This window comes from Schistocerca serialis, chromosome 5, assembly GCF_023864345.2.
Source record: "Schistocerca serialis cubense isolate TAMUIC-IGC-003099 chromosome 5, iqSchSeri2.2, whole genome shotgun sequence".
Lineage (NCBI taxonomy): Eukaryota > Metazoa > Arthropoda > Insecta > Orthoptera > Acrididae > Schistocerca > Schistocerca serialis.
The window spans coordinates 369839566-369856153 of record NC_064642.1 but is presented as its reverse complement, the minus strand read 5'-3'; positions in this window follow the sequence as shown (position 1 = coordinate 369856153).

Sequence of the window (16588 nt, the reverse complement as noted above, 5' to 3'; positions counted from 1 at the left end):
ACCTAATCCAATGGACCAATTGCAATCAAATTTGACAGACATATCACTTCCTTCCTGGAAAGAATGGCTGTGGGGATAAAAATCACCTTGTATCCATCAAAGGGATGGACGTGAAAAACCAGTGTATTCCACGACGAGTGAATACCTACGATTTATTCATCCAGTGTTTGAGAATGAGAGCACTTAGTGGGTTGCAACAACTTTACTCATAACTGTGGACCATCACGATTTTTCTCTCGCAAAACATAACCCTCTCCCCCCTTCCCCCCCCCCCCCCCCATCACCACCACCACAAAATGATGAAAGCAAAAGAAGCTTATCGTTTACTGCATTTTCATTGTCCATGAAGTTAAATTGCCTCATGAAACAGGACATTTTAATTTATTACTTCTTTACTACTAACAGCCACACATTTTGCAGAAGTATTCACATGGATCAGTGAATTAACCAGCGTAATTACATCGTTGTGTGACACATACGAGGTATGACGCCATAAACACTGAGAGGCGTGAATAACAACTGCATCATCCATTACGCTGTAATTTATTGGTTCTTTCCTCCCAAGCGTGTTAGAGATACGTTTTCCATACAGCATCCGCATATGTCGCTGAATGTACCTACAAAAATATGTCACTGTACAACACATAGTTCAGTAAATATTACTTAAAATACTGAGATGCGTGAAACACTGCCGCATGCATCACATTTTAATTTATTCTTCTTTACTACGAACTCTATTCACAACACATTTCGCAGACAGTAGCCACATATACCACCGGATGTGGTCTCAACCTAGTGCCGGTATGTATTGCATCCTGTGTCTCACGAGCTGGGTGTCATGCGATCATTGTATTCGGCAACCATGTTGACTCCTACAGAGAAGTTTTCCGCCTCCAAAAATGGCATAATACGCGAGCATAAAACATGTTCAAAAATTCTACAGCACACCAGCGACAGAGATATAGCGGAACAGTTTTGTGCGTCTTTTCGACGACCCTTCTTGGAAATACGAATTAACTGCACTTTTTCCCAAACACTAGGAACGCTAAGCTCCTCCAGCGAACCTCGGTACGCTGTTGCTAGATGAAAAGCAAGTTCTCCCACATACTGTATCGTATCCCATCAGATCCAGTATCCTGTCCTCTATTGTCCGATTTCAGTCGCTTTTCTGTATCCATGGACTTATCCAGATAATAAATACGAAATCACGTATGTTGACGGAGTAGATGTGTGTTCAATGTTTATTAGGAAAATTTACAACCAAACCAAAGGCTGGACTTGAGTTATATGATCACGAAATGTTGTACGTGACTTTTGAGCACAGAATAGTGAAATGGTGTTGCATTTCATTGTTTCCTTGTGTGTCTATGAAAGCATGCATTCTACACATGAAAGGAAATAATAAGATGCAGTCATTGTCTAAATTCATAACGGCATTGTGCATAGAATTACCCAATGCACGAAAACGCTCCCAGATCGACTTTCACCGAGGGTCAACAGAGCAGGCAGGCTACATACAGGAAATAATTCCCCAGAAAAAATTCCACCCCCGGGTAAAACTAGATCCCACAGAACGTGCCGTGTATGCTCAGGAAAGAGGAAAGCCCATGGACCCCATGGACTTATCCAGATAATAAATACGAAATCACGTATGTTGACGGAGTAGATGTGTGTTCAATGTTTATTAGGAAAATTTACAACCAAACCAAAGGCTGGACTTGAGTTATATGATCACGAAATGTTGTACGTGACTTTTGAGCACAGAATAGTGAAATGGTGTTGCATTTCATTGTTTCCTTGTGTGTCTATGAAAGCATGCATTCTACACATGAAAGGAAATAATAAGATGCAGTCATTGTCTAAATTCATAACGGCATTGTGCATAGAATTACCCAATGCACGAAAACGCTCCCAGATCGACTTTCACCGAGGGTCAACAGAGCAGGCAGGCTACATACAGGAAATAATTCCCCAGAAAAAATTCCACCCCCGGGTATAACTAGATCCCACAGAACGTGCCGTGTATGCTCAGGAAAGAGGAAAGCCCAAAGAAGAGATTCCACGTAGAAAAGTCCGTTCAGGATACAGTGGCCGATGCACAGTGACCAATTTTCGTCCAAAGCGCTGGGAGAGTTCATTCGTTTGTTCAGAATGGGAGGCCGTTAAGTGTTTTCCACCTTTCGGCCGGTCAGCGATGAGAGAATCGAGGAGCACGTCCTGTAGTCTTTCTCAAACGATTTTACAGAAAATATTTGATAAAAAGATTTCATTTTTGCTTTACTTATAGCTTTATATTTCAGGTACATGACGATGTGCCCATAATTTCGTTGTGGCCGTGCGGTTAAAGGCGCTGCAGTCTGGAACCACGTGACCGCTACGGTCGCAGGTTCGAATCCTGCCTCGGGCATGGATGTTTGTGATGTCCTTAGGTTAGTTAGGTTTAACTAGTTCTAAGTTCTAGGGGACTAATGACCTCAGCAGTTGAGTCCCATAGTGCTCAGAGCCATTTGAACCATAATTTCGTTAATGGTCATAGTTAGTGTGATATTTACGTGAAAGTAAAACAATGTGCGAAATTCGGAAAAGTTTTCAATGAAAAAAAGAGGTTGCTATGATTTTCGCTTGGTGCATATCACATAATATGTTGATGCGTATGAAATTTAGATAAGATACTGAATTTGTCTTTAGACTTGGGTAGAGATATCTGTCACCAATCTCGACAAAATTGATCTGACGCACCACACTCATTTGCGATGGCACCACGCCAGCGATACAGCCACAGTGAAATACCCACAACATTCCTCATATTTCATAAATGGTTTCAGATTTCAAAATGAGATTTTGGCACATGATAGCACACGGAAAGGAGAGTATATTGCCATATCGTTATTATGTAAAACTTCGTTATCTACCGTGTGATTTCACAAACTACAGTCTTTTCCGGTGAAAGAATGTAATATTTCAGAGCCATCGACAGCTGGTGAAACGAGAAATGCTGTGGGTTTTGGAACAACATTAGTGAAGACATTACACGTTCTTTTGTACCGAGGATGTGCTTTTTCATAAGTTACTAGCATTACGGTACTTTAATAAACAATCGTTTCATAATTCTCTCGCAATTGTGTTTGCACAACCACTTAAGTGAAGTGACACTGTGCAAACTCCGCTGTATTTTGGTAAAAGCAGTAAATTTTAACACGAAAACCAGAGAAATCTTAGGTTTATCTCAAAATTCGCCACTAATGACGTTCCTCCGAAAGTTGCAAATGGTTAACAACCCAGGTGAAAACAAATTGCTGCATTTTCAGCAGGATTCTTTTTAGATACTAAACAAAGCAGAGGTGACAGCAGACATCATGCAAGTGCGGGCGTGGAGGGGCCCCACTTAATACTTACAAAAAAATGTGAGTGTAGGCTTCAGTTTAGAACCGCACTTCCCCTCCAGCTATCATCATTTCCCCTGTGACGCCTACCCGTAGCCCCCACCACTACTGCTCGCCCCACGAGTGCCCTGACATCAGTGCATCTACCAGTTTCGGTATTCTGTGTTGACTATACCAGTGCAGCGAGTACGTAATCGTCATATGCATACTCCAGAATTTATCGAACATTGTGGCATGTGAAGATGACCTAATAATTTAAAATAAGCTTTTTAGGCTTGTAGTTCTCAGTTGTTGGAAGTAGAATAGTACTTTGTAAGAGCAGAATAGCTGTTAACTTTTTTTTACAGACTTATATTTTTTAAAACACCTATCATTCTTTAAAACATAAGGAAAAAAATTAGAAGATCTAAATATGCAGTCCTGCATAAGAAACTTCAAGCTTTCATAAAAGATTGTCACAGTTAAATGTTTTTTCTTAATCAAAAAACATAAAAAATCCATAAAAATATCTGGCATTCTAAGAAACGGCAAGGTTCACATGGGAAGCTATGAAAGTATTAAAACGTTTTATGAAAAGAGAACGTAGGTGAAGATGAGATGTGAGAGGTATTAGTGCAAGAGGAATTTCGCAGAATTACTAAGATCCATCAGAGAATCCATCACAGAATAATATGCCAGGCGTAGAATCTATACAGTACGTGCGTTTTCCAGGTGTGATTTCGGGCTGGCTTCATTTTTATGCTGGTTGTAGCGCTGCTCAGCGGTTTCCAAGATGCGCTTTCACTATGTTAGTGGCGCTGTTACCGAGACTGAGTGGCGCTGCAAAGGCACCTTAATGGCGCTGCAAGCTCTGCTCACTTTACCTAAAATACTGAGAAATAACTGGAGGGTATTTCATTCAACGTTCAACAAGATTTGGGAGAAGTTATACGAGGGTTGGAACTTAAACAGTGGCAACTATTTATTCATAACCAATACAAAAGAGTTAAGTGTTTGCACCTGTTACTGTCCTTCAAAGTAGTCACCAGCGTTGTGTAGAACCCGTTGCAGCGGTGTGGAAGGCGTAATATACCGTTAGCAGAGCCTGTTCTGTTGATGGTGCGAATGGAGCAGTCTAAACTTAGGGTGATTCTCGTGTACGACTGTGATGGCCTTATCCTAACGCATTACGTTCCTCCACGGCAGACCGTCAATGCACAGTATTACTGTTCGTTTTTGGAGCATCACCTCCAACCAGCATTGCGAAAGAAGCGGCAACAGTTTCTGTGCAACCTACCCATCATTTTGCACCACAATGGGCGGGCGCATACAGCGCAAGCTGTGGCTGCTGTCTTCGGTCGATGGGACTGGGAAGTACTGTACCATCCACCATACTCCCCGGACTTAAGTTCTTGTGACGTTCTACGGTCGCAGGTTCGAATCCTGCCTCGGGCATGGATGTGTGTGATGTCCTTAGGTTAGTTAGGTTTAAGTAGTCTAAGTTCTAGGGGACTGATGACCACAGATGTTAAGTCCCATAGTGCTCAGAGCCATTTGATTCTTGTGACTTTGATTTGATTCCGAAGATGAAGGAACCACTTCGTCGCCTTCATTCGCACCATCAACAGAACAGGCTCTGCTAACGGTATACTACGCCTTCCACATCGCTGGAAACGGGTTCTACACAACGCTGGTGCTACTTTGAAGGACAGTAACAGGTGCAAACATGTAACTCTTTTGTATCGGCTGTACTATTTAAGTTCCAATCCTCGTAATAGAAACCTGCTGCCTTGTGCATAACTTAGTCATGGAAAGAGATGGGTGTAAGTTTCAGGACACAATTTGTGTTCAAAAATGGTTCAAATGGCTCTGAGCACTATGGGACTTAACTTCTGAGGTCATCAGTCCCCTAGAACTTAGAACTACTTAAACCTAACTAACCTATGGACATCACACACATCCATGCCCGAGGCAGGATTCGAACCTGCGACCGTAGCGGTCACGCGGTTCCAAACTGAAGCGCTTAGAACCGCACGGCCACACCGGCCGGCACAATTTGTGTTGCTGGAGTGGAGGATGAGATGCAAACAGACCGCTTACCACCTGGAAACGCTACTAAATACATCCGAACAGCTTCTTCTGATTACTACATGAATGATGGGACATGGAAATTAATGAAATGTACATCAAATCTGAAATCAGTATTAAGATACAGCTGATGAGTTTGCTTCAAATACAATTTTGCATGTACTCGTACTGAATTTGAAGTATTTTAGCTACAACAATATTTCCTGTACCACCGATATTTAATGGAAAAAAATTACTTTTCCTACCGGTTAGGTTTTTCTCCGTTGTTGACATTTATGTGAAATTGTTTCGAGTTTCTTTATGATGTACTGCGATGAATTCCTCTTTGCGACCTCGTTGCTGTTGCCGTCGTGTTTCAAGTTCCATATGGCAGGCAACTTTTCTGCTTCAATGATGAAATCGTCTTCCCGACGTTTGGTTCGTGTATTCCCGGATCCAAGGCCACTGTCTACGAGAGTAGACAACCAAGCTCTTCCGTTCTACAATAGATACTGCGTTAGGAACATAGCGACCCGCTACTCGTGCGTTTGCAACGCTACTCTGGCGCGTTCGAAACAGTGCTGTGGCGCAGTCTGAACGCTGCCATTACGTTCCTTGCATAGTCACGAGTGGAACCACCTTTTGTGGTCGCCCCTCGCGGCGAAGCAGACCGCCGAGTGGCGGCGGCTGCGTGTGAAACAGCTCGTTTACCTGCGACATTCGCCACACGCAGCGCAGCTAAATGAGTACGTCTGAATGGGCCCTTGTGGACGGCAGTGGGCGACCACACCAAACAGCGCAGGGGGAGCAGCTTATATTACGAGAGGATATTCGGCGAATGGATCGGCCTGCGCGTTTCCCCGCCTTGAATCCCACCGAGCACGTGCGGAATGGATTGCAGCACGTCCACATGCGCCGACGACCATCCATCAGTTGTCAATCGTGCTGGTTGAGGAATGGAACGCCATGGCACAGAAACTCCTTACCAACCTTGTCGTCAGCATGGGAGCACGTTGCAGATCACGCACTGCCGTTTGCGCTGATCACGCATCTCTTTTGAACCATGTGCCGTCTTTTGTATCGTCCAGGAAACCATCACGAATGGGAGAGAATTCGATGCAGTTATTGTCTTGGAATGAAAGTGTCATTCCTGTTCGTCTCATTGTGTATTTATTTCAGTTGCTTTTTGTATTATATGGTAGAAGCTCTGTTATGCAAGGGTTATTCGGAAAGTAAGGAACGATCGCTCTCGAAATGGAAACCACAGTGAAAATCCGATGAAGTTTTGCACATGTGTGTTGGGCAGTGTCTCTAGTATGCCCGTCGACCGCTTTACGTCGTTCTTTTTAGTTCTGAGCACACAGGGAGCACATAAAGATACCTAGAACAATAGTGTCTCCCGTCAAGTGCGAGGGAATGGTGAGAAATTTCGCCTATGCAGCCAACATTACGTAACTGTCGTGCATTTTCTTCTTCAAGACAATTCTCAGCCGCATTCTGCAGGGGCAATGTTTGATTACCCACAATACAGCCCGTAATTGTCTCCCTCTGAGTTTCATCTCTGCTCACATGAACCGCTGGCTATGAAGACAACAGTCTGGCACAGACAGGGGCTGTGGGCCGGCGTAGAGAATTGGCGGAAAGCACTGGCGGCTCTCTTCTATAAAGAGGGTATCGGAAGGTTGGTACAACGCTACGACAAACGTCTAAGTTGATCCTGCGGCTATGGAGATAAGTAGCTGGAAGTTGTAGCTAACTGTTGCAAATAAAACAGTTTTGATTTTCACTGTGGTTTCCATTTCGCGACCTATCGTTCCTTACTTTCCAAATAGCCCTCGTATATGGTCCAAAAAGTTCCATAGAGCTACATTACTTGGCAGTGACACGTCATGCGAAAGTTACTTTCGTTCATAATTTTAGGACGCCAATGTATTTATTTTGAAACGTGTAACAATGAACGTACACTACCAATTATACTTTCTTGATCGGAGCATTATTTTGGAGCCTTGTAATACTAAGCTAATGCAGTAATAACTCCATTGTTATCATATTAACAACGGCTCCGTACTGCCCCATCACATTACTTCGCGCCTGCAGACAGGCAACACAAGGAATAAATTTCCAAACCGGGCTACCGTCATTCCACCTTCCCAGTTCAGCAGCAGCGACTACAGAAAGCGCAGACACACACTGACCTTTACCGCACCACAAACGTTGGCCATATAGATCACCTGTAGTGTGATTTATTAACTTGGACAGATACTCCATTCACTGATACGTGTCTATTTTCTATATCTGTTTTTGTTTCCACACAGTTGTCTTCGGAAAGCCCGGAGGTGCTTATAAACATCCACATAACATGTAATTGGTGTAGTTGTACAGCTTTCCTTACTCCAGTGGAGCTCAAGGGAAGTAGGAATGCAAGTTGGCTTGCTCCAGGTGTAAAGTATGAGAACAGTTATGTAATGATTTCGCAAATTTTGTTGAAGATTTTAGTGTATCTTATGGCTAACCTATCAGGAGAAAGAAAACTGCTACGAATCCGAGCGTGAAATATCAGTTCCCTTAATCTGGCAGGTAGGTTAGAAAATTTAAAAAGGGAAATGGATAGGTTAGAGTTAGATGTAGTGGAAATTAGTGAAGTTCGATGGCAGGACGAAGAAGTCTTATGGTCAGATGAATACAGGGTTATAAATAAGAATCAAACAGGGGTAATGCAGGAGTAGGTTTAATAATGAATAAAAAAATAGGAGCGCAGGCAGGTAAGGTACTACGAACAGCATAGGGAACGCAGTATTGTAGGAAAGATAGACACGAAGCCCACATCTACCACAGTAGTACAGGTTCGTGTGCCAACTAGCTCCAAGGATGACGAAGAGATTGAAAAAATTTATGATGATATAAAAGAAATTATTCAGGTAGTGAAGGGACACGAAAATTTAATAGTCATAGGGGACTGGAATTCCATAGTAGGAAAAGGAAAAAAAGGAAAAGTAGTAGGTGAATATGGGATTGTGGTAAGCAATGAAAGGGGAAGCCTCCTGGTAGAATTTTGTGCATAACTTAATCATAGCCAACATTGGTTTAAATATCATGGAAGGAGACTGTGAACGTGGAAGAGGCCTGGAGACACTGGAAGATTTCAGATCGATTATATAATGGTAAGACAGAGATTTAGGACCCAGGTTTTAAATTGTAAGACATTTCCAGGGGCAGATGTGCACTCTGACCACAATCTATTGGTTATGAACTTTAGATTAAAACTGAAGAAACTGCAAAAAGGTGGTAATTTAGGGAGATCGCACCTGGATACACTGAAAGAAACAGAGGTTGTAGAGAGTTTCAGGAAGAGCATTAGGTAACGGTTGGGAAATACAAAGGAAAGAAATACAGTAGAAGAAGAATCTGTAGTTTTGAGGGATGAAGTAGTGAAGGCAGCAGAGGATCAAGCAGGTAAAAAGACGAGGGCTAGCAGAAATCCTTGAGTAACAGAAGAGAAGCTTAATTTAATTGATGAAAGGAGAAAATATAAAATGTAGTAAATGATGCAAGCGAAAAGGAAAACAAATATCTAAAAAATTAAATGGACAGGAAGTGCAAAATGGCTAAGCAAGGATGGCTACAGGACAAATGTAAGGATATAGAAGCATACATCACTAGGGGTAAGATAGATACTGCCTACAGGTAAATTAAAGAGACCTTCCGAGAAAAGAGAACCACCTGACCTATCGGAAGATCAGTTTGGATTCGGTAGAAATGTTGGAACATGTGAGGCAATACTGACCCCACGACTTATCTTAGAAGATAGATTAAGGAAAGGCAAACCTACTTTTTTTGCATTTGTAGACTTAGAGAAAACGTCTGACAACGTTGATTGGAATACACTTTTTCAAATTCTGAAGGTGGCAGGAGCAAAATACAGGGAGCGAAAGGCCTTTTACAATTTGTACAGAAACCAGATGGCAGTGGAAGAGTTGAGGGGCACGAAAGGGAAGCAGTGGTTGAGAAGGAAGTGAGACAGTGTTGTAACCTATCTGTGATGTTATTCAATCTGTATATTCAGCAAGCAGTAAATGAAACACAAGAAAAATTTGGAGAAGGAATTAAAATCCATGGAGAAGAAATAAAAACTTTAAGGTTTGCCAATGACATTGTAATTCCGTCAGAGACAGCAAAGGACCTGGAAGAGCAGTTGAACGGAATGGACAGTGTCTTGAAAGGAGGATATAAGATAAACATCAACAAAATCAAAATGAGGATAATGGAATGTAGTAAAATTAAATCAGGTGATACTGAGGGAATTAGATTAAGAAATGAGACACTTAAAGTAGTATTGTGTTTTGCTATTTGGGGAACAAAATAACTGATGATGGTCGAAGTAGAGAGGATATAAAATGTAGAATGGCTGTGGCAACGATTTTTTTTTTTTAAGAACAGAAATTTGTTAACATCGAGTATAGATTTAAGTGTCAGGAAGTCCTTTCTGAATGTATTTGTATGGAGTGTAGCCATGTATGGAAGTGAAACATGGACGATAAATAGTTTAGACAAGGAGAGAATAGAAGCTTTCGAAATGTGGTGCTACAGAAGAATGTTGAAGATTACATCGGTTGATCACGTAACTAAAAAGGAGGTACTGAATAGAATTGGGGAGAAGAAGAATTTGTGGCACAACCAGATTCAAGGAAGTGATCGGTTGGTAGGACACATTCTGAGGCATCAATGGCTCACCAATTTAGTGTTGGAGAGAAGCGTGGAGGATAAAAATCGTAGAGTGAGACCAAGAGATGAATACACCAAACAGATCCAGAAGGATGTAAGTTGCAGTAGTTACTCAGGGATGAAAAAGCTCGCGCAGCATAGCGTAGCATGGAGAGCTGCATCAAACCAGTCTTCTGACTGAAGACCACAACAAGAACAACAACAACAACAACAACATGGGAAGGATATGTAAGATCTACGTATGTACATTAGATGACCATGTTCTTTCAATGGTGTACACAACGGTCCTATCAACATTATAACGCCTCGTCTCACGCGGCTGGATAGTCAAATATTTCTTTGATGAGTCTCAGGATGGAAAAGTACTCGTCTCCTATCCGGAATATTGAACATTACCGGTCTGTTTTTATCCACAATGGAAAAATGTAGAGGGTCCGCTTGTTCCTTTTCACTCAGTGAACTGTACAGCGTTATCTATGAATAAAATGTTTCATTGAAAATCATTCAGTAATTACATGGACTTAAGCAATGTTGGGTTCCAAATCTAATAGTTTATTATATTATTTTAATTATTTAACCTCTCGTTTATCTTGGCCAGAGAAAACTTTGAGGCAGTTACACCCATTAGACCAGGCATCTTACAGTTAACGGTGGATGCTTATAAATTGTAACGCCACGATTAAGCACAATGCATGTGAATATATAAATGAATTGCACTATTCTCATGACTCGCGTAGTTTGTGCTTTTCATTTTATCGTAAAACGTGTTATAAACATTTACCACAGGGAACTGCTACACGAAAAGTAAACGTAAACCTACACTCGTGCAGCTTAGCAGAACAGGCTGTGTGTCCAATAGTGAACGGGACACTGCCGCTCTTTTGGTTGTTTATGCCGCCAACGTAACTCAAACGGTCGTTCCAAAACCAAACAGTTAACATAATCACTTTAGAGCAAGCAGATTTGTTAGGACGGTGGGACACGCGCCGAATTAGTGCCACCACAGTGACGGAATTCGAACATTCAACCGCCGAGATACAGACCTTTGAACATCTGACAAGTAGTGGTCTTCCTTCGACAACAATACCGATTAATGAACGCTACCTTTTCCACACGATTTTGTATGTAGGTTTCCATTACGGACCATGACACAAAGCCCCGCAAGTACCGTGGCTCGCAAAGGAAGCAGGAAATGGAACACCTGGAATGAGATATTAATCAGTCTTGTAGGGTTCTCCTAGCGATAGGTGCAAGATCTGTGCAAAGATTCAATGTGTCGTCTCAGAAACCCTCATAATGCACTGCGTGACCTCAGGAAGGCCACGTCGAAGAGTGGCACAGACCTCCGTCTGGACAGCCTACCAATGAGGGTACAAGTATGTTCAAGTGCGTGGCGTGGGGCTACACAGTATTGAATGTTACGAGCAGCAGACTGTGATTTCACAAATGTGCTAAGATGTGCACTTCAACAGACTGCTTGTATTTTGGTAGTTGTTTTATTTTTATTTCACATTTAAGTTTTTGTATAGTTTCATAGTGTTTAATATTTCACTCGCTGTTGCCCTTGAATCTAAGTTCACATGCTCAGATACGCGCAGGTGGTGAAAAGAAAAAAAAAACAGTTTGTTGTAAGACTTATAATACTATCAAAACTTGCAAAGAGAAGAGGAAATGAGACAGTAACAGTACGTGGTAAGGAAAAGGAGGAAGGAGTTCAAACACGTTATAGATTTTCAATAACATTACTGAAATTAGTGTAAAGTAAACGGAGAGCTGACATTATTACCACGGCCATTAGTTTAATATTGACTCTGGAAGATTTTTAACGTCTCTCATGTTATGAGACAGATTATACTATAGGTTGTATCATAACTAATGACATATACGCTTACAGTCGAAAGTGCAACACGCTAGAAGCAAAAAGTTCTGGTCAACATGGGCTCAAAAACGCATGTCTGAAGAGCTGTGGAAATTTCATCATCTTCGAGTCCATGAAACAAACGTTTTCTGCTGCAGGCTCTTTGCTCTCCATATTTTGAGAGGAGGTAATAAGGACCAAACCAAAAAAAAAAAGTCTCCAGTAAATATGGACTCTTAAGTGCATACTTTAAGAGCTATGAGCACATGTTAATCTTTGCTATTGTGAAACACATCTGTTATGCTGAACAAATGCAGTTTATTTATATAGTTCTACACATTAATATACGCTGGCGTATATACACTACAAGTAACCACGCATAATAAACGATTAATGCAAAATCGTTTGCTTCAAATTTTTTCCGGATACGTTGCTCGCCGTTCGCAATTCATCAAAAACGCAAGGCTTCAGTATTGTATCTTAAAAGAATAAAAATGTTATTTACTAAATTCTCAACCTCTACAGTAATTTTAAGTCCTTTTCAGACATGTTGAAGCCTTTTTAGCCCATATTTTGGCACTTCAGTACTATTTTGTGCATACTTGTTAGGAGTGAAGTGTCCAACAGAACGTGTCATGAACTTTTGTTGGTGAAAAAATGTTAACCAAAAACGAAGTTTGGTGCTCTATGAATCCTTGTGAAGACCCTATAACTCCTGCAATTTTTTCACTACTTCAGTTGAAACGGCATTTACGCCTCAGGCCGGATGTTACGTTGATATTTTACGTGCACAAGTAAGGCAATTTTGAACCTCTGTATCTCGGTAACGTATAATGACATCGAAAAAGTTTCAAGATAGCACGAGAACATTGTCTTACGAGTGTGTGGTAAAAATTTCGACGATTTTCCATGAATTCAAATTATAGAAGTGGCCATCTCCACAACGGGTACTTTTGGTACCCAAAATGCATGGTATCTCGGGTGGATCTTGACAACGAATACAGGTTTTCGCAAACGGGAATATTGCATTGCTAGATGAATGTCCAAATAATGAACAGTTAAAATATGAGTCATTGGCTATGATTAATTATTTAGATAATTGCAGCCCATGGTGCAAAAACGGCCCAAAACTGGTTTTTACAGTTTTCCTATACAAGTACACCAATTTTAAACCTCTGCGTCTCGGTAACGGAAAATGTCATTGAAAAAAGTTTCAGGATTCCGAGAACATCAATCCTAAGAACGTATGGTAAAAATTTCGACAATTTGCTATGAATAGAAAGAGGCCATCCTCACAATTGGTACTTTTCGTACCCAAAAAAAACGGGTATTTTCTGAATTTTCTCGGGAGTCGCCCATGAACAAATGATGCTCCTATAAGTCACCTGAGGCACACACTAGACCATATCTAATGCAAAAGAACCAACTGGTTTGCTCAACTTTCCTGTAATGGAGGAAGAGTGAATTTTTTTCAATTTTAACGCTGTTCTGTAGGATAGCTACAGTGTGCCCGTTGTTCCGGTAAGTAAACAAATGGTTGTTAGGCGAAGGGCTATCCTAAACACTTTTCCCCTTATCTCTGTGATCAATCGAACCCGAAATATGACTCCCTGGAAAATTACATTTTCGCGCTTGTTTGTTTGGAACATATTGGTACCGAACATTGTGTGCACAACAGATTCTTCACTGATCATGCTGTTCTGAACAGGTAGATAGGCTACCATCGTTAACTGACTATAAGAAACTCCAGAGAGACTTGAACAAATTTTTCGTTTGTTCTAATGAACTGCAGCTCTCTTCAAATGTGAATTAATGTACGGCAGCGGTTATAACAAAGAGTAACTCGATTGTATCTAATTAAAGTATACTGTTGTACGTCTTGAGCTAATCACATAGTATAAGTATTTAGGGGAGATACTAAGAAGACATATTATGAAATGGGACGGCCATGTAAAATCATTTTTAGACAAGGCGAATGAATGCCTGGGATATGCTTGGTTTCTGGAAAAATGCAATGCGTCTGTGAAGGAAATCTCAGCCAAAATTTCCTGTACAACTAATTCTGGAATATTGTTCCAGTGTGTGTAATGCTTATCAAGCAGGTATGGCGACACAAATCTAATGACTTGAGATATGCACTTGTAGGATCATAACAGGTCGGTACAGCCGACACGGATCTGTAAAAAAAGTGCTCAGTGTACTTAAATTGGAATCATTCGAAGACAAACGACCTAGATCTCCGAAAATCTTGTTTTGTAAATTTAACGATTTCCTAATTTCACCCCCTTAGGTTTATGAAGCTTGAAAGTGTCCAAGGGCGTGAAATTGGTTAATTGCTAAATTATGAAATTCTTTTTCTTTTTTTTTAGCGTGACACGCGGAAAACGGAAGATTTTGAACTGTATAATACTGTGAGCATAGTGGTGGGAGAAGATGGTGGTAGGGTTAGTTCTACTCCACGCAAGTCTCAGTCAGTGCAGCAATGGGACCTGCAACGTAGTCTGTTCGTCCTTGGCAGACTCGTTAGAAGTGGTGAGTCTTTTACAGCTACGCAACAAGTGTTTCGTGTAAATGTTATTATAGGTTATCTGTCTTGAGCTGACTGCAACGTAATTAAAAAGATTTATACCAGACGCGTTTCGCTTTTATTCATGAGGCATCCTCTGTGCCATTCTGTAAATTGTATACATACGTTTGTACATTTATTTTTTTATTCTTTTAGGTTAAAAACAGCGTTTTCTTTATGAAGTTAGTCTGTAAGCTACTTACGGTGTTTCTTTATATAGTCTGCACCTTCCCCTCTTGCTAGCAGTGGATGATGTCGACAGACGTCATTTCACATCTACAGTTTTTGTCATTTTGCGTTATTTCCTGCGCTGAACTATTTGTAATTGACTTTCTTAAGTCTTTTTCATTCATCACTGCTTCAGTGTTTATGCCTATGGCGAATACTTTATACTAACAAGGACGAACACCGTTAACTGGCTAAAAGCCATTGCCCTTTACTACATATTTCGTGATGCATGCACTGGCACAGCCCCTACTGATGACACATGGCACTTCGCTAATCATTTAGGTACATTACTGCGGACCCTCCTGCTCACTGAAGCGTTCCGGGTATGAAACGCTGTACCTGAAGAAGAGTCCTTGAGCATATTCATTCCTTACAGACGGAATAGGGGGGAACCTCCACCAACGGAAGAGAAGACGACTCGGACGCTCGCTACGGCAGTTGTAGGATCTTTTGTTAACACAAAAAATTCGATAAATACAAAAAATACAAAAAATAAAATAAATAAATGAACATAGACAAACCCGTCAAATCCTCTCCTGATCCTTTAATCCTAGAATATGTTACGTGGGCATGGCGACGGGATGGCCAGGCCTCGGGTGTCGACCCCTACCCTATACGTCGTCCTGATCCTGAAACAGTTCCTTAAGGGAAAAAAAAGAGTGGTTATGGAGCTGGACTGCCAAGAGGGCGAGCCGTGTTCAGATCTCCGTTGAGCCATTTTTTCTTTTTTCCCGCTGTTCGCTTTATTCAGATTTGTGTCTATGTCGTGGTGTCATGTCCATTTGCAACAGCGAGGTGTAAGGTAGGAATTTATAATGACAGTTGATTATGCACAACTACTCTTTTAGCAGCTGAACAGAAATGGCTTTCGGATGGGAACCGCAAACGTTTACTGACAAGGCGACAAGTCAACCGAATCCTCCACCGGAAAACACGCCCGGTGCGTCATACAGGGGATTAGGGACAGTACCTGTGTTATATGAGAGGAAACTCTTAGCAACGCACCTAATTTGTACGACTGGTAAGTGAGTGAGATATGCCTCCTTGCCCGATATGTGTTCGTATGACTGTGAATGTGATCGCTCCCAGGAAAATGATGAAAACATAATAGTTTGTCACGTAAGCTGCTACAAATGAACGCAACAGTTTCACAATCACACAGTTTCTCTGTGCTCTGTCAAGACGCATTTTCTTAATGTTTTTGAAGTTGCGTTCCGTTTTGGAAGTTCTGACTCTTGAATTCCTTTGCTGCAACATAATTCACACCTGTTTAGTAGTTGTTTTAATTTCTGTGAGATGTCTTTCGCTATTTGTCACATTTACTTACGACTGTAACGTATTCTTACCACATGATCCGTATTCTATAACCAGTGTATAGTACCACAACTGCCAAGACTACAGAAAGAGAACAAACATTTCAATGACCGGACGGACAGTTCATAACGTTGTATAAAAAAGACAAATAACACTAGTGAATTTTGAACACGGCTCGCCCGCATGGCAATACAACACAACGACCACTTACCCACGACTCCGTTGCTTTTTATGATTGATCTTTATTTAGCTTCTCATTCTGGGACCATTCACTGTCTCTATTTTTTTTTCTTTTCTTTTTTTTTCACAGGTCAGTATACCTTCTTCTGTTTTCATGCCTTATCTGTGTTCAGTTTTTGACGGAATATCCACTGGGCCAACTTACCACCTAAATCTGAGGGCAGTGCGAAGAGGACTTTCCCTTATAAATATAGACCTGGGCTTTCATGTAGCTACAAAGAAAAAAAGCCA